At 39.6% G+C, this 21357-nt stretch overlaps 2 long non-coding RNA genes across 2 annotated transcripts in view; both read right to left on the bottom strand.

The window, feature by feature from the left end:
• Positions 1 to 4684: 4684 nt before the first annotated feature.
• On the bottom strand, positions 4685 to 10934 carry LOC121028816 (uncharacterized). Its single transcript, XR_005789447.1, has 2 exons — positions 8402 to 10934; positions 4685 to 7328 (listed from the first exon to the last, which is right to left on the bottom strand). It is a non-coding gene; the product is annotated as an uncharacterized LOC121028816 (long non-coding RNA).
• Positions 10935 to 12475: 1541 nt separating this feature from the next.
• Positions 12476 to 21357, bottom strand: part of LOC121028808 (uncharacterized) — a 36615-nt gene continuing 27733 nt past the window's right edge. Inside the window, exon 3 of the long non-coding RNA XR_005789444.1 lies at positions 12476 to 12844. This is a non-coding gene — a long non-coding RNA (uncharacterized LOC121028808). The remainder of the gene's footprint in view (positions 12845 to 21357) is intronic.

Raw genomic sequence — 21357 nt, 5'->3', positions numbered from 1 at the left:
TGGTTAAGCGTCCAACTTTGGTTCAGGTCATGATCTCTTGGTTCGTGGGTTTGACCCCCACATTGGGCTCTGGTGCTGACAGCTCAGAGCCTGGAGCCTGCTTCAGATTCTGAGTCTCCCCCTCTCTCTGCCCCTCCCCTGCTCTCTCTCTCTCTCTCTCAAAAATAAATAAACATTTAAAAAGAGAGAGAGAGGGAGAAGAACAAGGTAAATTTAAAAAGGGCTGGAGAAGAGATAGTTATGGCCACCTGATGTATTTGGTTGCAAAAAGGAGAGGAAAAACACAAAAATAACAATCTATGGCCTCTTGGTAATACCAGAGGAGAGGGGGAAAGGGTAAAGAGAAGAAGAAGAAAGGACGTCCTTCTATAATGATTTAGAGTGGTAGGTAGTATTTTATGGCCCTATGATGGACTAATGGATAAAGCTCTAGAGTTTCCTGGGTCAAGTTTGAGGCAATGAGCTACAAAGTGCAGGCAAGTTTATGCTGAATGACTTTGAGATCTTCTGTTTCCTAAATAAGTGGATAAACAGAAGACTTTAGTCTCCAGACTCATTAATCTAATACCTTCTGTGAGCACTGAGCATACATACAAAGCCAAATAAAAGCATTCAATATAAATAAATCAATAATAATTTATATCTTTTGATCTCTCCAAAGAGAACTGTTTATATGTGGAGAAAAAATAAATAAATTGACATTTAAAGAAAGAGCCGTCCTTCCTCACAAACACATGGAACGTTTTTGTTTTTTGTTTTTTTTGAAGTGAGACACTAAGCCATTTTATGCGTCTTTAGAGTCTTCACCAAAGCGGGGAATTATCTGTCAATAAGCCAAGGCATGTGAGTCAATGGATCAGTTAGTTTTTGCTAAAGTCACGCTCCCAAGAAAGCACTTTGTTGTGTCTTCTTAAATAGTGTAGTGGCTTAACCTATTAATTCTCATGTCTTAAAACTAACTGACTCTGATATAGGGGAAAGTGGTAGTTGGGGACAGTTCTGATATCAAAAGGTTGCTAAGCAGTATTACAATTTTGCAAAGAGACCTGAATAAATGATATTTTGTTCAATGAGCACTGTGCCACCAATTCCACCTCTTTGAATACTTCTCAGTGCAACACTCTTCTTGTAGAGGGGCTTGATCAGCTTGGGCTACTACTACGACAAAATACCACAGGCTGGGTGACTAAAACAACAGACAGCTATTTCTCACAGCTCTAGAGGCTGGGAGGTCTGAGATCAAGGTGCTCACAGACTCAGTGTCTGGGTGAGAGTTGCTTCCCAGCTTGCACATGGTCACATTTGCTGTACCCTCACCTGGCAGAGAGAGAGAGAGGAGGCTGTTTTGCTTTTCTTATAAAGACACTCATTTCATCATAGTGGCTCCACCCTCAAGGCCTCATCTAAACCTAAATACCTCCCACAGGCTTCGTCTCCAAATACCATCACACGGGGGTTAGGGCTTCAACATATAAATTTGGGGTCACACAAACATTCAAACCATAGCAGGGGCTTTTCATCTTTTTGAGTCATGGACCTCTCTGGAAGTCTAGTGAATAATACTCTTAATGAATTCTTTCAAATGCATAGAATATGTTCCCCGGAAATGAGGTGTCTGGGTGGCTCAGTTGGGTAAGCATCTGACTCTTGGTCTTGGCTTAGGTCATGATCTCAGAGATGGAGCCCCGATTGAGGCCCCGTCAGGCTCCGTGTGGAACCTGCTTAGGATTCTCTCTCTCCCTCTCTCTCTGCCCCTCCCCCATCTCTCTCTCTCTCTCTCTCTCTCTCTCTCTCAAGAAAAAAAAATATATATATATATATTCCTGGGAAAAATAGAAAAGCTACAATACACATGCCTGTGTGTATGTATGCACCCACATATACCCATCATACATATGACAGTAAACAGTACTGGAGATAGAATTACAGTTTAGGTATCAACTCTGCATTCAAAAAAAAACAAAAAACAAAAAATAAATAATAAAATAAAATACATAGAATTATACGAATACCTATTACATTAAAATACAGTTGTCACTCCATTACCCCCCCCCAAAAAAATACAGTTATCAGAGTATTTTTTTTTTATTTTGTGATAGGGCAATATATGTCTTTTGTACTAACACATTAAATAATAAAATCTCGTGGCAGGTCAAACAACTGTCATAATGTCAAAGGGGTGATAAGTATAGATGATATCTTGGGAGACCTTTCAATAACTGTAATATGATGTGAAAATATCTGGGATTTTCTATTGGTGATAAAGCCATAGGTACAGTTAACACTACTATGAGGTGTTGCCTTTATTCATAATTGAAGGAAATGCTAAATATCAGTTGGAAGTGCAAAATAAAAATGCAATTTTTTTCCCATCCGCATACTCAGCCCCCAGATTGAAAACTCCTCTCTTTGATTTCAAAAGTTCTCCTTTCCTCAGTCCTCACAGGGCCTGGATGAAGAAACACACCTTCAGAAACCCCTCCTTTTACAGTTCCCGCTGGCAGCTCTCTGAATGAGGATTATTCGTTATCTCACCTCCACCACTTTGGCTAGGGCGCTGCACATCAGAGGCTACCATTCCTGGGGTATGGGGAGGAAGGTTGTAGTTACCATTTCCCAGACGATGCCCTGAACCCAGGATGCAGTAAAAAGAGGGAGAGAAGAGAATGAACATTTACCGAGAACCTACTATGTGCCTGGTACTCTCGTAGGCACTTTATATTCATTATCATAAGATGCCCTTAGGAAACAGAAAGAAAATGGGTTGGAGTGGATAAATGGGCTGTTGCCAGTTAGCAAATGACTGTCCTGGGTTTTGAATCCAAGTCTGTCTAATTCTAAAGTGCACAATCTTTTTTTAGTACATCATGTATTGCTGACACTGGGTTGACCTCTTGACCATTCAAAATCAGATTCCTTATCTGGATATAATGATATTGTGGATCATTTGAGAATATGCATACAAGTGTCCTGTAAACTATAAAACACTTAGCACATGTTACTGCTGTTGTAATCATATGTCACCGTTGTTCTTACTATCATCAGAAGTTTGGTATACAATAACTTCTGAAATCACTGAAAATCCTGGGCACCTAGACAATTCCCTTAAAAATGAGCCAAAGTAAGGAAAATTATGTCACAGTATATTCTGTCACAGAGCTATTCTGATTTTTCCTGGTAATTACTTTATTATTTAAGGAAATTGGGTCTTTCCTAGTAAGGAAAATAATTTGCAAACTACATCCCACTTACTTAATAAAATATTCAATTTCTAAGAACTTATGTAAAGCAAGAAAAAAGTAATAAAGTTCATAATCTATGATAAGAAAATCTCTTATTCAACGCTGAGGTAAGATAAGCTTTATTCAAGGGGTCAAAATTTCTCAATTCTGGGGCAGCAGCTCTGTGAAAATGGATGTGCAATATCTTCTCAAGTGCAAACTCGTTCTTGATTTTTTTCCACAAAGTTTTCATTGTGATGTGTATTCCCTTAAAATAAAATGGCTTGTTTTATAAGTTTTTAATATTATTTTCTCCTGTTTACAAAAATAACCTCTGCTTATTATAGAGGGGATAAAGAGAAGTGCAGATGAAAATTAAAATACCAGAGATAAGCAATGTCAACTTGCTGTGTAAACTTTTCAGCTGATTTTTAAACATTCCAATAAATTCAATACTTTTCTTTTGAACTCTGACTCCTTTTAGCAAGCAGACTCCCTTTTAGGGGATTTAGCAATAGTGACTTTCTATATATATTTAGCAATAGTGACTTTCTAACTTCCCTGATAAAAGGAATATGTTCCAACGATCCAACCATACAGCAACAGTTCAAAAACTATAGAAGATCTGGGGCACCTGGGTGGTTCAGTCAGTTAAGGTCCAACTCTTGATTTTGGCTCAGGTCATGATCTCACTACTCATGGGTTAGGGCCCTGCATTGGGCTCTGCACAAACAGCACAGCACGGAGCCTGCTTGGGATTCTCTCTCTCCTCTCTCTCTCTGCCCTTCTCTCTCTCTCTCTCAGAATGAATAAATAAATAAACTTTTTAAATGTATATATAGAACCATGGATCTCTAAAAAGACACTCTTTTAAAAAAAGACACTTAGAAAAGTTACCATCTGAAACTCAAAAGGAGTACAATTGTGTCAAAACATATGTGAGGACCTTGGGGAGAGGCAGCAGAGGACAGAGTTGGGTAAGAGAGGAAGGGAGAGGGTCACATGCCCCAGACACATGTCCTATTTCCTGACCTCCAGATGGCTCTCCCACTTGTAATCGTGTGAGGGAGCTCCTCACCCCCATCCTCACTGTGGGGTAGGGATAAGAAGAGGCAAAGCTATGCCCCAGTCCTTCTGACCTTCCTTCTTCTCACTCTGCAAAGCAAAATTGGTATTCAAGTCTTCATGATCCAGTGAGTTAAATAAAATGTAATTTCTGGGGCCTGCAGAGCCTCATTTTCTCACCAGTTTGCCAATTCTTTTAACCAGGGCTGCCTTTCACTTCGGAAATAGAAATAACGAGGTTCATTTCCGAAAGTGTGGCTGAGGTAATATTGCAGCATAAATATGTTTTAATAAAAGTGTAATCAGGTAAGATGGGAAGCCATTTTCGAATATGTATGAGGGCAGGGTACCCTGGGCAAGAAGAGACTTGAAATGAGGAAATTCATGAAGATACGATGTTTCCCAGAATAAACTTTGTTTATTTTTAGCCAACAGAGAACAAATAAAAGCCAGGCCAAATTATTTTTGTCGTTCAATTGCAAACATAGATGACATTGTGTACATAACTCCAAAGATGTGCCCATATGCACAATGCTGGTAGCTAACACACAGGGCCTCCCTTACATTCTTTCATTAAAACCCAAGATCCTGGAGCTGAACGTGATTTTTTAAAAATCATCTAGTCCAACCCCCTCATTTTCAGAAGAGGAAAGCAAATTCCAGAAAGTTAAATAAATAGCTAAAAATCGGTTCCCTAGTTAATGATTAGAATGCAGGCCCCCATGGAACTTACTGCAATCTTACTTGTATTTTGCTCATGGTCTCTCTATGCCAAGTTCAACATTAAGAGGCTCACACAAACACTAAATGGGATTGACCTATACAAGGTTGCTGACCTACACCTGTTTTTACTCAAGATATTGTTATTGCCCACTGTCTCTTTATAACACTATACAATGACATTAAAGAATTAATGACATATACAAAAGATAGAGTAACTATGGTAAATTTTATATGTCAGCTTGACTGGACCACAGGGTGCCCAGCTATTTGGTTAAACATTATTCTGGGTATTTCAGTGAGAGAGTTTTAGGTGAGATTAACATTTAAATTGACATACTTGAAAGAAGCAGATTATCCTCCCTAGTGTGGGTGGGCCCCATCTAATTAGTTGAAGATCTCAATAAAACGAAATACTAACCTTCACCCAAGTAAGAGAAGAATTCCTTCCTGACAGTTGAAACTGAGATATCAATTTTTTTTCCTGCCTTTGAACTCAAACTGAAATATCAGCTTTCCTGTGTCTCCAATATGCTAGCCTTCAGATTAGAACCATACCAATGAATCTGCTGGTTCTCTGGCATATAGACTCACACTAGAACTAAACTATTGGCTTTCCTGAGTCTCTAGCTTGTCAGTTTATCCTGCAAATCTTAGGACTTTCCAGTCTTTATGATCATGTGAGTCAAAGTCCAATAATAAATACATTAATCAATGAATAAATGAATACCTTATTGGTTCTAATCCCCTGAAGAATCCTAATACAGTGACCTTTCCTAATGTTCAGATGTTGTGTTTCTCAGGTATCTCAAAATGCACATTCAAGGAAATTTTATGAGCTTTTGCCCAGATGTCAACATAAATCATTTGGTGCCATCACCATAGTTCATATACATTAAAGAACAAAGGAGTAGAATAAACATGAACTCCCAAAAGTCATTGCTAAAATGAATATTGTACTATTCCAGTTGTCTTATGTTGATCATCTGAGAAATATGGAGATTAAGTTCCTGGAGTGGTAAAATTTTATTACTAGATCAGAAGTTCTCTGGGAAAATAAGTTAGGCTGGAAGTGATTGGCCAGAAAATGGGAAGAGAGAAAGGAGTCTGATAAAAAAAAAATAGCAATAACTAGCATTTATTTGGTGCCTACTGTACTCCAGACACTTGGCAATCAATTATTCATCCAACAGATATTATCGAGAACTTTTTATGTGCCCGATATTATTCAGGGTGCTAGGGATACAGCTTTGTAAAAATAGACTTGATTTCCTGCTCTTATGGATCTTACAGTTTAGAGAAGGAAGATAGACAAGTAACAAATGTTATGGAGAAAAATAAAGCAGGGAGGAGACAGAGGCAGTACAACTGGAAGGGATCATAATTTTTGGTAGGGTTGTCAGAGAAGACATTACCAAAACCAAGGTAACGTTTGATAATAGAGCTGAATGAAGGAAGTGAGGGAACAAGTCATATGGGGGACATTTTTCAGGCATTGGAATCAGTAAGTGCAAATGGCCTAAAGCAGATGGATGTTTGCATGTTCAAAGAACAGCAAGAAAATCAATGGGGCTGGGGCTGAGTTTTTAGCAAGGCAAATGCAGTAGGAGAGAAGGTCGTAAAAATAATGATAGTAATAGTGACATGATAGTAATAGTGTCTAAGTGAGATAACTGGGGCTCAGAGTGGTTTGTAACTTTCCCACAACTTAGCTAGTAGATGATGGAGGCTGGCATAGACCTAGGTATATCCACCTGGGTGAAAAGCTTTGACTCTTTCCACTTTATTACATTGTTTCTCCAGAAAAAGCTTCAATATTCTCCAATTGTTTTGTGTATTCCTAGCATAGTATTTTCAGTAAATATTTGCCTTTTTTTTTTACTACCCAACATATCACATATCCTTCCTACTTGGAGGGAAATCCCCAATGTGTGAATCTTGGCTTGCCATAATGAAACCAAATGTCCAGACAGTTCCTTCTCCCTAGCCCACAGCAGTCGGAGGGAGAGCATGGGGCCTGGGTCAACTTGATGCCTACACCTAGACTTTGAACCTTGAGGGTGTAGTCCAAAAAGGCAGGGTTACACAGCCAGATGGGGTGTCTAGCAATGCTAGACAAGCGGCAGTGTCCAGCAGAGGCAGTGGCAGGAGTAGCACTCTGACCAGAGGTGCCTACAGCAGGACCTTGGTTGTATTGCTTGATTCCTCCCCTTTTCTCAGCCTGGTTTTATCACTGCTAATGGTGTTGCAAGACAAAAGAGGTGAGGGAACATCTCCCTTAGCTCCAATGATGTATTCTTGTTGGGAAAAACTGTTGCAAGACTTTGGAATGGAAAAAAAAAAAGATTATTGAGTGTCCTCTTTAAAATGTTTGTTTCTTTGTTTATTTATTTTGAGAGAGAGAGAGAGAGAGAGAGAGAGAGAGAGAGAGAGCATGAGCAGGGAGGGGCAAAAAGAGAAAGGAAGAAGAGAATCCCAAGCAGGTTCTGCACCATCACCACAGAGCTCACGAATTGTGAGATCATGACCTGAGCCAAAATCAAGGGTCTGACACTTAATTGACTGAACCATCCAGGTGCCCCTTGAGTGTCCTCTTTAATGTACTCTTCCCAGCTATCTCTGCCTTTTATCATTTTTGAGCTATTTTACAACTCAGTAATTTGTAGAAAGCTGGAAATAATACCAAAGATTCTTCTCCATACAAATACAAATCAGTTGTGTCAGAAAGAATGCATTCCCACTTTCTTATATAATTGTGTGGTACTTTGAATTCACCTTTCAACCAGTTATAACTTCTCATCAAGTTCCCCCAGTACTTAATGGGTGAAAAATCTATGCCATATCATATTTATTTGTCAATTCATTTCATTATTTTTTATCTGCCGATATGTGTATGGTACCTTAGAGTTTTTCAACCAGTAACATCTTACTGGTGCCCTTAACAATTATTAAGTTACGGGGGCCTGAGTGGTTCAGTCAGTTAAGCAACCAGCTTCAGCTCAGGTCATGATCTAGCTGTTGGTGACTTCGAGCCCCACGTCGGGCTCTGTGCTGACAGCCCAGAGCCTGGAGCCTGCTTAGGATTCTGTTTCTCCTTCTCTCTCTCTGCCCCTCCCCCTCTAGGCACTCTGTCTCTATCTCTCTCTCAAAAATAAATAAACACTTTAAAAATAAAAAAATAAACCAATAAGTTAAATAAAATCCATGATGCATGTTCATTTTATATTTGTATCAGAGGCAGGATTTTGCCACTTGGAAATATTCTTTAACAATAATGAATAGGAAAATCACATCACTGTCCTGTCTTTGGCTTGGAGCACTCTCTCTCTGACCTTCACCAACACAGGCATGCACTTCATGAGACTGGACACCCAGATGCTGGTCTTAGCTCTCACCTTAACCAGTGAGTTAATTCACACAGCTTCCCTGGACTTCAGGTCCTTCATCTTTGAGATAAAGAGGATGAATTCAATATTCTTCAAGATCCAACTCAGCTCTGACTTCTTATGATTGACTGTGTTACATGCCCTTAGGTGTTCTCCCCACTATCTTTTGTGAGTTTTTTGTCCTTTTCCCCAGGACCTGCTGTATTTGGTTCCCTTTATTTCACTCTCTGCCACAGCTGGGCCTATTTTCCTTCTCTTAATTTCCCAAGGTTCGATTCCTCGATATTCAGCTTCCTGTCTCCCCACATCCCGATAAACACACACACACACACACACGCACACACGAATACAAACCTCTTTATGGGAACCAAAAGACAATAACAAACTTGTAGTTATTATAGGATTACATGGAAGAAACAAGGAATTTCCACTCTGCTTTGCCATTAATCCCTCCAAAAGAACTACCTCAAAACAAAACAAACAAGCACTTCACTAAGAAATAAACTAGTTGAACAAACAAAGCACTTTGATCTCACTACTCAGTTTCACCCAGGGGTAGATAATAATAGCACAAGTGATGGGCTTTTCTCTTCTTTGTTTCCCTTGCCAGCATCACACTCAGGCTTTCCCAGCTGGGGCAGGAAATGCACATCCTGAGGATCACACTGTAGCTTACATAGACAACTGCTCAGGTCTGAGCAGCAGAACTCAGAAGTTCCTGACTCTTTGCCTGTGCTTCACACAACAGACCAAGAGTCCTTGAGGTCAGTCATCCTCAGGGAATCTGCTCTTACAAAATGCTTTCATGTGTGTTTTTCTGCCAAGTTCACTTAAAAACTGAAATGGTATCTTTTCTATCTAAAGAAAAGATCCAGGAAGAAAGCCAAATTAGATTCTCCAAAGATTTGTTTCTAACAGCAACTTCTGGCCAGTGTGATGTTATTTCTAAGCTTTCTTATGGCTCATAAAATCTCATGGGGTATTTGCAGGTTGAAGGAATTGTGCCAAACAAAAAGGCAGGAAGAACTTCTAGGCCAAGGAAATCCATGTGCAAAGCATGGGCCCTTCAAAGGACCCCAGTGTTCTGAGCATGGGGAGTAAGTCGTTCGATGTGGCTGCAGTAAGGGGGCTGTGGAGGGTCAGGAGGGGGAGGCAGAGAGCATTAGGAGAGGGCAAGCCTGCAAAGATAAGGGAGAGCTAGAATACAAGGACCAAACTGCCACCTGTACTGTCAGGGAGCTCACAAAAGGAAATCTCTGTCAGATCTGCTACCTTGTTAGTTTATAATTCAACAAAACATGGTGGCGTGATGTCTGAAACTTCCCCTTTGAGGTACTCATTCAAATCAATAGCATTTCCCAGAGACAAATACAACATTCGACCCTAAACATTTGCTGGAAAGTATGTCTATGGAAAATAGATGTGTAGTTGGAATTTTTGTTTTTCTCTATGCAAACGTGTGATCATCTTTCTCTCCCCACACCTCACCCTCCAGCATCAAGAACAAATGGAGCAATCGTCAGTAGAAGTAAACATGCATAGTTGCAGTAACTCCAAATACTTTATGGTACACTAACAACCCAAGAATTTGGATCTAAGAACACGATTGTTTTCTGTCAAGGAATTTCAAATACATATGCACTTGATTGATTTTTGGTCTCCTGGGCGATAATATGAACAGGTAATGCTTCAGTTGCCATGTTTAATGACTAGCACCAGACTTTCTGCAAGGGCATGCCTCCCATGCCTGGTCAACTTATGATGAGGAGACCTGGAAAGAGGGACTGCCATCTTGATAAACTCACACAGTTGCCTGAATCTAAAATCTCCGTGCTCCAAGGCACAACTAGCTCTGAAGAGACTCAAGATAGTAGTTTTGCCTTCAACATGCTCCCATCTCATACCTACCTTTGTTCTCATTCTGTTCCTTCCCCACTGAGGCAACCAGGTATCTCAGTCAGCTCAAGCTGCCATAACAAAATACATAGACTGGATGGCTTAACAGGAACTTAATGTCACAGTCTGGAGGCTGGCAACCACAATCAAGGTGCCAGTGGGGTAAATGCATGGTGAGAGCCCTCTCTCCTTGAGTTGCAGACAGCTGCCATGAGCTACATCTTCACATGGCCTTTCCACTGTGCTCATCAGAGAAAGAGAAAGAGATCTCCTTCTCCTTTTTATAAAGGCACTAATCTTATCATAAATTCCCCACCCTTACAACTTCATCTAACCTACATGCCTCTCAATGGCCACAACTCCAAATACCATCACACTGGAGGTTAAGGCTTCAACATATGAATCAGGGGACACACAAATATGTAGTGCATTACATTCCACCCCTAGTCCCTCAAAAGTCATGTCCTTTTCGCATGCAAAACACATTCATTCCATCTCAATGGCCCCATAAGTCTTAACTCATTCTAGCATCAGCTCCAAAGTCTAAGGTCCAAAGTCTCATTTAAATATTATATCAGGGCACCTACTTGGCTCAGTCAGGTGAGCATCTGACTTCAGCTCAGATCATGATATCATGGTTCGTGAGTTTGAGCCCGACATCAGGCTCTATGCTGACAGCTCAGAGCCTGGAGCCAGCTTCAGATTCTGTGTCTTCCTCTCTCTCTGTCCCTCCCCTGCTTGCACTCTGTCTCTCTAAAATAAACATACATACATACATACATACATACATACATACATACACACATACATACATAAATAAATATCATCTCAGTTGGGGGCTCCTAGGTGGCTCAATCAGTTAAGCGTCTAACTCTTGATTTCAGCTCAGGTCATGATCTCATGGTTGTGAGATCAAGCCCTGCAATGGGCTCAGTGCTGAGAATGGAGCCTGCTTGGGATTCTGTCCCTTCCTCTCCCTCTGCCCTTCCCTTACTTGTACTCTCTCTCTCTCTCTCTCTCTCTCTCTCTCTCTCTCAAAAAAAAATCATCTCAATCAGATATGGGTAAAACTTGAGAGATGATTCATCTTGAGACAAAATTCCTTTCTAGCTGTGAACCCGTGAAACCAGACAAGTGATATGCTTCCTAAGTACAATGGTGGGACAGGCATAAAATAGACACTCCTATTCCAAGAAGAAGAAAGAAGAAAGAAGGAAAGGGTGGTGGGTCCTAAGCAACTCCAAAGCCTAGCAAGGCAAATTCCATCAGATCTTAAGACTTGAGAAATCCTCTTTGTTTTGATGCTCTGCCTTCAGAACTTGGGCAGTAGCCACACTTCCAAGGCTTTGCTAGATAGGAGTTGCACCTCTAATGTACCCCCAATGTTTGGGGTTTGGTGGGGCCCCTAAGGTTCCACAGGGCAGCTGTACTCCCGAGACATGGGTGGGATCTTCCTGGTCCACAAGACAGGCAGCCTTACCCTTTGAAACTGAGGAAGAGACAGCCTGTCTCAGGACCACTGGTGAACATGGCAGTCCTCACAATCTCTGGATCTCCTTCTGGGTCATTCCTTTCTTTCTTTGAACAAAAACACACATTCACAGCCAAACAGGCCTATGGTCTTGTCTTCTAGAATCCAAGAAGTCTGGCTGACTTTCTTCATTTTGTCCCAACTCTGACCCTTCAGTTCAAACTGGCAGTGTTTCTTCTACAATCCCATAACTTTATTGAGTGATAGTGCATTTATGAGCTTGGTGTTCTCTTTAGAACATGCTTTATCATTTTTTGCAATATGGACAAGTGAGAATTATCCAAATTCTTGAGTCTGGTTCCTTTCTATGTAATAATTCCTTCTGCAATTCATCCATCTCTTCTCTCATTTTACTCTTCTTTCTTCAGTCGTGGGAATCAAGCCACTCCTTCAACACTTCACTTAGAAATCTCCTCAGTTAGGGGCGCCTGAGTGGCGCAGTCGGTTAAGTGTCCGACTTCAGCCAGGTCACGATCTCGTGGTCCGCGAGTTCGAGCCCCGCGTCAGGCTCTGGGCTGATGGCTCAGAGCCTGGAGTCTGCTTCCGATTCTGTGTCTCCCTCTCTCTCTGCTCCTCCCCCGTTCATGCTCTGTCTCTCTCTGTCCCAAAAATAAATAAACGTTGAAAAAAAATTTAAAAAAAAAAAAAAAAGAAATCTCCTCAGTTAAATATCTAATTTCATCACTCAACAAGTTCTACCTTCCACAAACACTAGAACACAGTTCAGCCAAATCCTTTGCCACTTGATGACAAAGATCACCTTCCCTCCATATTCTAATAACGTGTTCCTCCTTTTAGTCTGAGACTTCCCAGAATCACCCCTAATGTCCATATTTCTAGCATGCACCTCAAAACTCTTCCAGCCTCTTCCCATTACCCAGTGTCAAAGTATCTTCCAAATTTTTAGCTATTTGGAGGCTGAGAAGTTCTAAGATCTACTGTTGGCAAGTTGGAGACCCAAGAGAACCAAACGTGTAAGTTCCATTCTGAGTCTAAGTCCAGGCTAGAGAAGACTGATGTCCCACCTAAAAGAGAAGCAGAGAAAGAGAATTCTTTCTTACTCAGCCTTTTTATGCTATTCCGGCCTTTGACAGATTGGATGAGGCTCACTCAAAAAATGGAGGACAATCTGTTTACTCAGTCTACTGATTCAAATGTTAACCTCATTCATAAACATCCTCACAGACATGCCTGGGTATAATGTTAAATCAAATATCTGGGCATCTTGGGGCCCAGTCAAGTGGGCACATAAAGTTAAGCATCACACCAAGTCAATCCACCTTGACCTGCTTTCTCGTCTTTTCTTCACACGTTTAACTCTAGCTTTACCTGTTTATCACAATATTCTGGTTTTGTCCAATAATCAGAGCCTTTCTAAGATACTGCTTGATTGCCCTAAAAATTACTACTAAGCTATTGATGAGTGCAAATGATTTAACACTTATACTGTCTATTGCATTCAACTTCTCCTTAAGGAAGAAAAAAATTCCTATTGTATTGTGGTAAAATACATATAGCATAAAATTTACCATTTTAACCATCTTAATATTTTTTTTCATGTTTATTTATTTTTGAGAGGAAGAAAGACAGCATGGGCCGAGGAGGGGCAGAGAGAGAGGGAGACACAGAATCTGAAGCGGGCTCCAGGCTCTAAGCTGTCAGTACAGAGCCTGACATGGGCTCCAATTGACAAACCGTGAGATCATGACCTGAGTCTAAGTCAGATGCTTAACTGAGTCACCCAGGCGCCCCACCATTTTAACCATCTTAAAATGTACAATTTAGTGAGATTAAGTACCTTCCCAATGTTGCACAGCCATCACCACTATTTCCAGAACTTTGCAACACCCCAAAAGTAAACCCCATACCCAATAAGTAAATAGTCACTCCCTACTCCCCAGCCCCCCAGCCCCAGGCAACCACTAATCTGCTCTCTGTCTCTACGCACTTGCCTATTCTTGGGTATTTCATATACATGGAATTATACACCATGTGGCTTTCTGCGGGCTTTCCTTCACTTAGCTAAGGAAGAATGTTAGAAGGTGAAATTGGAAAATAGAATATATTTTGTGATATAAACATTTTGAGGTATCTTTAAAAACACATCAACTTTCTATTTAATTATTTTACCAAGGTTTAGGGAACTCATCTGTGACCCATCTCCCCCAGACATTGCCCCAGACATTATGTTATTCTTTCTTTCCATGGAGGTTTGAAGCAGCCAAACACAAGCTAGCATCAGGCCAGTGTGCAGAATGTGAGGACACCTCAGAGGGCTCATTTCACCCCCATCAGAGAGGCCTTCCTTCTCTGCAAGTGACCTGGCAAAACCATGGGAGTCAGAAGGTCATACGGCCCTGGGGGATAAAAGGATGTTTGCCCACTGACACTTGAGGTCTTGATGAAAATAAAAGCAAGCACATCTCTGGCTGCAAAGTAAATTATTCACGGGCTTTATTTAAAAAGAAAGCATTTATGGAAAAAAAAATGGACATCACTTGAATTCCAAAAATCATTTCCAAAAAAAGAACATTTTTAATCAAATGTGAGTGAAAGAGACTGCATTCACAGTTCACACAGCACAGCTACTGAACTATCAAAAGATCCCAGGTTTGCTGAGATACTGATTTCTACAATGTGGGTGATTTGAAAGGATACACAGCTTTACTGGGAATGTGCTGTGCAGATGGCCAGCCCAGACCACGAGTCTGCTAAGTTTGATGGGAAACGAGCCGTTTGGCAACCCCCCAGTCTAAAGGGTCTGAGAATGGCATGCCAGAAGGGCCTGGGCCGCAGGAGTTGTTCTAAAACCCTACGCCCTGGAGGCCCCACTTGCGGGTTTCAGCCTGTGTCACAGATTTTATGTGCTGCGAGCTTTCACAGCTTTATTTGGCCTAACCAACGTACTAAGCAGCATCTTTACTTTCTCAGCTCTTCCTTTTTACTCATCTCCTATTTTTATTAATAACCAGACACAAAGAGGCTACCAATATTTTTAGTGCTGATTTCTACCCTGTTACTACTTATATTTTTGCCAAGATCGAAGTCTAGATTCATCTTCAAATCAGTTCATGTTGTTTTCCTGCTTCTATTTCAAAATATGGACCACATAGTCTTTATAATCTTATTTCATGATGTCTAGCTTAGATTTAATCATATACACAAGCTTCAGAAGCTCACTAAACAATGTGAGGATAAAGGAAGATGTAGGCCTAGTCTGAGCATGAAAGCTTTTATACTTTTCTCCTTCTTTTCAGTAGTTTCTGAGGTTTGTAACTGAACAGATTGAACCCTGGTTAAAAGTTCACAATTCCTTTTTAAATAACATCATTTCTTTTTTTATGGGGTCCGTCCGCCCAAAATGATCCCTGTGTTACAAGATAGATATTTAGTCGGTTAAGCATCTGACTTCGGCTAAAGTGATCTCGCGGTTCATGGGTTCAAGCCCTTGTGTCAGGCTTTGTGCTGATAGCATGGAGCTAGAGCCTGCTTAGAGTTCAGTGTCTCCCTCTCTCTCTCTGTCCCTCCTCCAATAATGATCTGTCTCTCTGTCTTTCTCTCTTTCTCTCAAAAATGAATAAACATTTTTTAAAAAGTTAAAAAAATAAATAAATAAAAAGATATGACTACCTGGGCACCTGGGTGGCTCAATTGCTTAAGTGTCTGACTCTTGATTTCAGTTCAGGTCATGATGTTGTGAGTTCGAGTCCTGTATCAGGCTCTGAGCTGATAGTGTGGAGCCTACTTGGGATTCTCTCTCTCTGTCTGTCTCTCTCTCTCTCTCTCTCTCTCTCTGCCCTTCACCCCCCTCCCCCACTCTTAAAATAAATAAATATACTTAAAAAATTTTTTTAATTCAAAAGACATGACGACAAGGCCAGGTCACTGGATTTTCACAAATATACCTGAATTTATCCACAAAAATAAATATGTGCCCTTCAAATAGGTAGCAACATTCCAAGGATATTGTTATTGTTTAAAATGATTTTAGAACTCCAGTCAGGAACTGCTTTCCTTCACTCACTGAGGGGATTACTTTGAATGTCCCCAATGGTTAAAAAAAAAAATCTTTTTCTCATCAGGAGAAGTTTCATTTCCAGAAAAAAACAAGTCACTCAATAAGGCAGATGGCAATTGACTGAATAAACTGCTTTAGCCTTAAAAAAAGGGACTAAAATAGAAGACTAGCTTTTTCTTTAATATGATTCCTTACATTATTTTCAACAGTAATTTGAAAAAGGGTTCATCAAACAATAGAATGATAGCAGTATGGTGAAAGAAGTGTCCAGACCTCCAAAGCAACTCCACTGAAAAGGAGGACTTTCAATTGAATATATGGAGGGTTTCATTATTATTCTTTTAATGTTTATTTATTTAAAGAGAGAGAGATTGCAAACCAGGAGGGGCAGACAGAGAGAGACAGAAGATCTGAACCAGGCTCTGCACTGACAGCAGACAGCCCAATGAGGGGTTTGAACTCACAAACAGCAAGATCATGATCATAAGCCAAAGCCGGATGCTTAGCTGACTGAGCCACTCAGGCACCCTGGAGGGTTTTATTTTTAAGAAAAATAGGCTAGCCTTGTTTCATTTTCACAGAAACCCCATATTATTGGTGACTAGATAAGAGAGTTGGCTGTTTTTCAGCTTACTACAGGATATAATTTAACAATTCAATCTTTGGAGTGAACAAAGTACAAAACCTGAAATACCTTCATTGAACCATGCTTTAGTGATATCTTCCAAACCAAAATGTTCATATGGATATACAATCTGGAAGTCAATAGATACACTCTGTGCAACCAATAAACCTATACTGAATGTACATATGAATATTAACAAAATATTAAAAGTTAGTTCTACCCTCTAGAATTTATACTTTTGGTTTCAAAGCCTTGTTTCCAAAGCTAATTTCATTAAGCATGTTTGTTTGTGACTGGGTTGCAAGAACAGCATATACCAGAATGTCAGGCACTGTACAAATCGATTTAAACAAGTTTTGTATTTCACCCACATAGAGATATTTAATACAAATAAGCCTGTGTTTTATTTTTGTATTCTTATTGATGATGAAAGGAAGAGGGAAATTATTGCACACCGGGCACCTATTATACACAAGGATTGAACATGTTACGAATTTAATCCTCTCCACATCTCTGAGCTAAATACTTTTATCCAGATTTATAGATAAAGAAACCAAGTCTTAGGGAATTTAAACAGCAGAACACTGGCACATCACTGGCAAGTGGGAAAAACACACTCAGAATTAGTTGACCATGGTCAGAGAAAGAAGTCAAAGGTCACAGCCATTTCCCCCCACCCCAAAAAACTGATGTTATCATTCCCCATCATCTTTTTTTCACTAATCTCAATAATTCTTTTGTCATACTTTTCTGCAAACTGAAATAGCGCAATTACCTCCTAATCTGGGAAAATAAAATGTTCTATGAATTTTTATCATGTTATTTATACAAGGAGCCTTTGGAAACCAGTTAAGTGCTTGAACCAGTTAAGTGTTTGGGTGGGACATATAAAAACAAAGCAAGCTAAATAAAGAATTGTTGAAGCAAATGAAGCAAATAAAGCAAAGGAAAAAAAATCACGATCCTTAGTTCAAAAACACTAGCAGCCTTAATCATCTATAGGGGTAATAGGTTAAACATTTTACTTATGAAAAGGATAAAGAGCAGATCCTTCAAATAAAATGTAAAAGGAAATTGAGAATCAACATCAGGACGTTTCATTTGACCTTAGAGACATATTTTACTGGTGACTCTTTTAAGAGTGTTTCTGATTTGTTGTTGTTATTGTCAATGGCCTCGATTTTTTAGCTTATCTCCCAGTTTATTTTGCCTCATATAGTTTGTTCATTTTTGCCTTTTATTTTCTTGTTCAACCCCTATTGACTGACAATTTGAAAGGAAAGAAACTAAAATAAAGCACCTGGTTTGAGTAATAATTTTTTGTAATTACCCTGATGGATAACAATCCATTTCCAAAATAAATGTAAGCTCCATAATTTACTAATATTTTGTGAGGGTCTTACCTTATTTCTGCAGGGTTTCATGCTCATTGTCATCTGTCTTTACCATTCATCTCCCAAACTAACACTAACTACCAAGCTCCTAGAAGGGGTTAAACCTGAAGTGGCTGATGTTTTGACAGTGATATGTTAAAGGAAGGAAGGAAGGAAGGAAGGAAGGAAGGAAGGAAGGAAGAGAGAGAGAGAGAGAGAGAGAGAGAAAGAAAGAAAGAAAGAAAGAAAGAAAGAAAGAAAGAAAGAAAGAAAATGTCTTATTCAGAAATTTAGACTGGTGAATATTTTATCTGAGTTCTCAAAATCTCAAAATTACTTGCCCAATGCTGGTGTTTTTGGTTTGTTTTCTATAAGCCTCTGTCTGGCTTCATGCTTAAAAGGATATTCAGAAACTTGTGTGCATTGCTCATCTTAAATTGACATCTTATGAAGCTGAGCTGAGTACAGAATTTTCTTTCACTTCAAAGGACATACCACAGGGTACAGAGAAAGAAGGGTTGGGTCCTTCCAGCCAAACATTGCCCTCTGGCACTCACACTCAACTCCCCCGGGATGGAAGAGGGCAAACTCTGGCCCCAGTAGCCCTAGGTAACATTTCCCACAACCCTGACTCATAAATATTGACGTTTGGGAAAAACAAGCGCAGAAAAGAAAAAAGAGCTCTACCTCCCCCCCCAAAAAAAGTTGTTTTCAAGTTAAAATGTTCATATATTTTCTAAAGCTTGATTAATATCAAAGATATTGATATAATTTTTAAAAATACCTCATCTTAACATCTTAAAATATAGTTTCATCCATCAACAACTAAAGAACATAGGAAACAAAATTTTTAACAGCGTTTTAAAATTTATTTTTCCATCAGGAAAATAGTTTATCAGGACTGGGTTGATGCAATTTTTCTAAAAGTAACTATAACAATGTCCTCAGAGAACATCTTTTCTGCTGAATACTAATTTTTAAATCATAGTGAATTTAAAATTCTTTATTTTCAGCAAGATCTTTTTTTTTCCTTTTAAATATTTGTCTCCACCTCTCTGTGCTTCAAAAAACGGAAATACTATAGTTAACTAAGACCTCTGAGAATTCTTCACACACCCTAGGCCTGTTTGTTTCCATTGTGGAACTACAGCGCAACCTTGTGGTGTATGTCTGTAAATGGCCAAAATTACAAACCAAAATAGAGAATGCCTAGTGTTTAGCTTTTAGAAAATAAAGTATTGGGGAAAAGAATGTGGAATGGCTCTCTTAAATCATAATTGTGGATAGATGTCCTTATAGTTTCTAAAATAATATACCATAATAATGGTTACTGATGAGTCATTGACATAAATTGACACAATTTTGTTTTAATTTTTTTTTTATGTTTATTTATTTCTGAGACAGAGAGAGACAGAGCATAGAGGGGGAGGGGCAGAGAGAGAGGGAGACCCAGAATCGGAAGCAGGCTCCAGGCTCCGAGCTGTCAGCACAGAGCCTGACGCGTGGCTCAAACTCACAAACTGTGAGATCATGACCTGAGCCGAAGTCAGTCACTCAACCAACTGAGCCACCCAGGCGCCCCGACACAATTTTTAACATTCATATTTTTTCACAATAATCTCCCTTTTTATGACTTTTCCAATTTTCTGAACACTGTTTCAAATGCATTTAAGGGGAAAAATATCTTTAATAAGTGGCAAAGTAAACTAATATTTTACCAGCCCTGGGAGGATTCTTTTCTGCTTCATGCCACAAGTACAATAAGCACCATCAAAAGACCAAAATAGAAAGATGCACTTGTCATAAGATTTTTCCCGAGCTGTCAAATTTTAGCTAACAACAAGTTAATTAGGCTCATTTCCATTCTTAAAAAAGAAATGTGTTTTTTATATTTTTCCCCTAAAAGCAAAGACAATTTTATATGCCTTTCTTTAACAGCTAACAACACCATTGATGTAAAACCTTGTAGACAAAATGGTGATTCACAATAAACTATAATAGTTTATTATGTGTTCTTAGGACTTTACATCCAATCTCTTATCTAATCCTTTCAACAACTCGATTGAATTAAGATCAGTCTCACCCTCTCACAGAGTATTAACACTAAGGCTTAGGGAGATAAAATAACTTATTCAAGGTCACTCAGCTAATGAGTGACAGAAGGGACTGAACTCTTCAAAGCCCATATTCAGGCTTTGGCACATAGAAGGCCCTCAATAAATGTTGATTGACTCAGTGAATATATGCACCTGTTGCAGGATAGGAAAAGTTAGCCTGGACTAAATCCAGTCTTTTGACTCTCCATCCAGTAATTTTTCCAGTAAAGTTTAGACATACTTCGACTTTTCTCTTGCATCTACATGTAATTATACTCTTCTGAGCCTGCAAAGTGGCTTCTATTTTCCAGAAAAACACAAAGAAGCAATACCAGGCCAGAGTCACCTGAGTCTCACATCTAAGCTGTTTTATTCATGAGGTACTAACAGCATCTTTATAATTTTTGTGCCATAGATCCCTTTGGAAGTCCAGTGAGGCTCCTGGGACCCGTCCCAAAATAATCTTAATAAATATATTAAAAGGGAAATCAACTGTTTAAAATCATATTTTCAGGGGCACAGGGGTGGCTCAGTCGGTTGAGCATCTGACTTCGGCTCAGGTCATGATTTCATGGTTCGTGAGTTCAAGCTCCACATTAGGCTCTGTTCTGACAGCCTGTCAGCGCAGAGATCAGATCCTCTGTCCCCCTCTCTCTGCCACTCCCCCGCTTGCACTCTCCCAAAAATAAATAAATAGTTTAAAAATTAAAATAAAATGTTTTCAAATATTTTTTAAAAAACTAATTTGTAATATATGTACTCATGAATCCATTCAATAATGAAAATAGCACTAGTGGCGGATTTAATAACTACCTTATTGATATAAATGGTATTTTGAGATATCTGTAACTACTGTAATAAATTAATTATCTGTGACTTCTATTGGTAAGAGAGATATTGTTATATTAATAAGATATCTGATAAAGGGCTAGTATCCAAAATCTATAGAGAACTTAGCAAACTCAACACCCAAAAAACAAATAGTCCAGTTAACACATGGGCAGAAGACATGAATAGATACTTTTCCAAAGAAGGCATCCAGGTGGCTAACAGGCATATGAAAAGATGCTCAACATCACTCATCATCAGGAAATATGAATCAAAACCATGATGAGATACCACCTCAGGTATGTCAGAATGGCTAAATTTAACAACAGGTGTTGGGGAGGATGTGGAGAAAGAGGAACCCTCTTGAACTGTTGGTGGGAATGAAAACTGGTGCAGCTACTCTGGAGAACAGTATGGAAGTTCCTCAAAAAGTTAAAAATAGAGGGGCGCCTGGGTGGCGCAGTCGGTTAAGCGTCCGACTTCAGCCAGGTCACGATCTCGCGGTCGGTGAGTTTGAGCCCCTGTCGGGCTCTGGGCTGATGGCTCAGAGCCTGGAGCCTGTTTCCAATTCTGTGCTCCCTCTCTCTCTGCCCCTCCC

The sequence above is a fragment of the Herpailurus yagouaroundi genome, unplaced genomic scaffold, assembly GCF_014898765.1.
Source record: "Herpailurus yagouaroundi ecotype Mexico unplaced genomic scaffold, PumYag 28, whole genome shotgun sequence".
In the NCBI taxonomy this organism is placed as follows: domain Eukaryota; kingdom Metazoa; phylum Chordata; class Mammalia; order Carnivora; family Felidae; genus Herpailurus; species Herpailurus yagouaroundi.
This window is presented reverse-complemented; position numbering and strand designations above follow the sequence as displayed.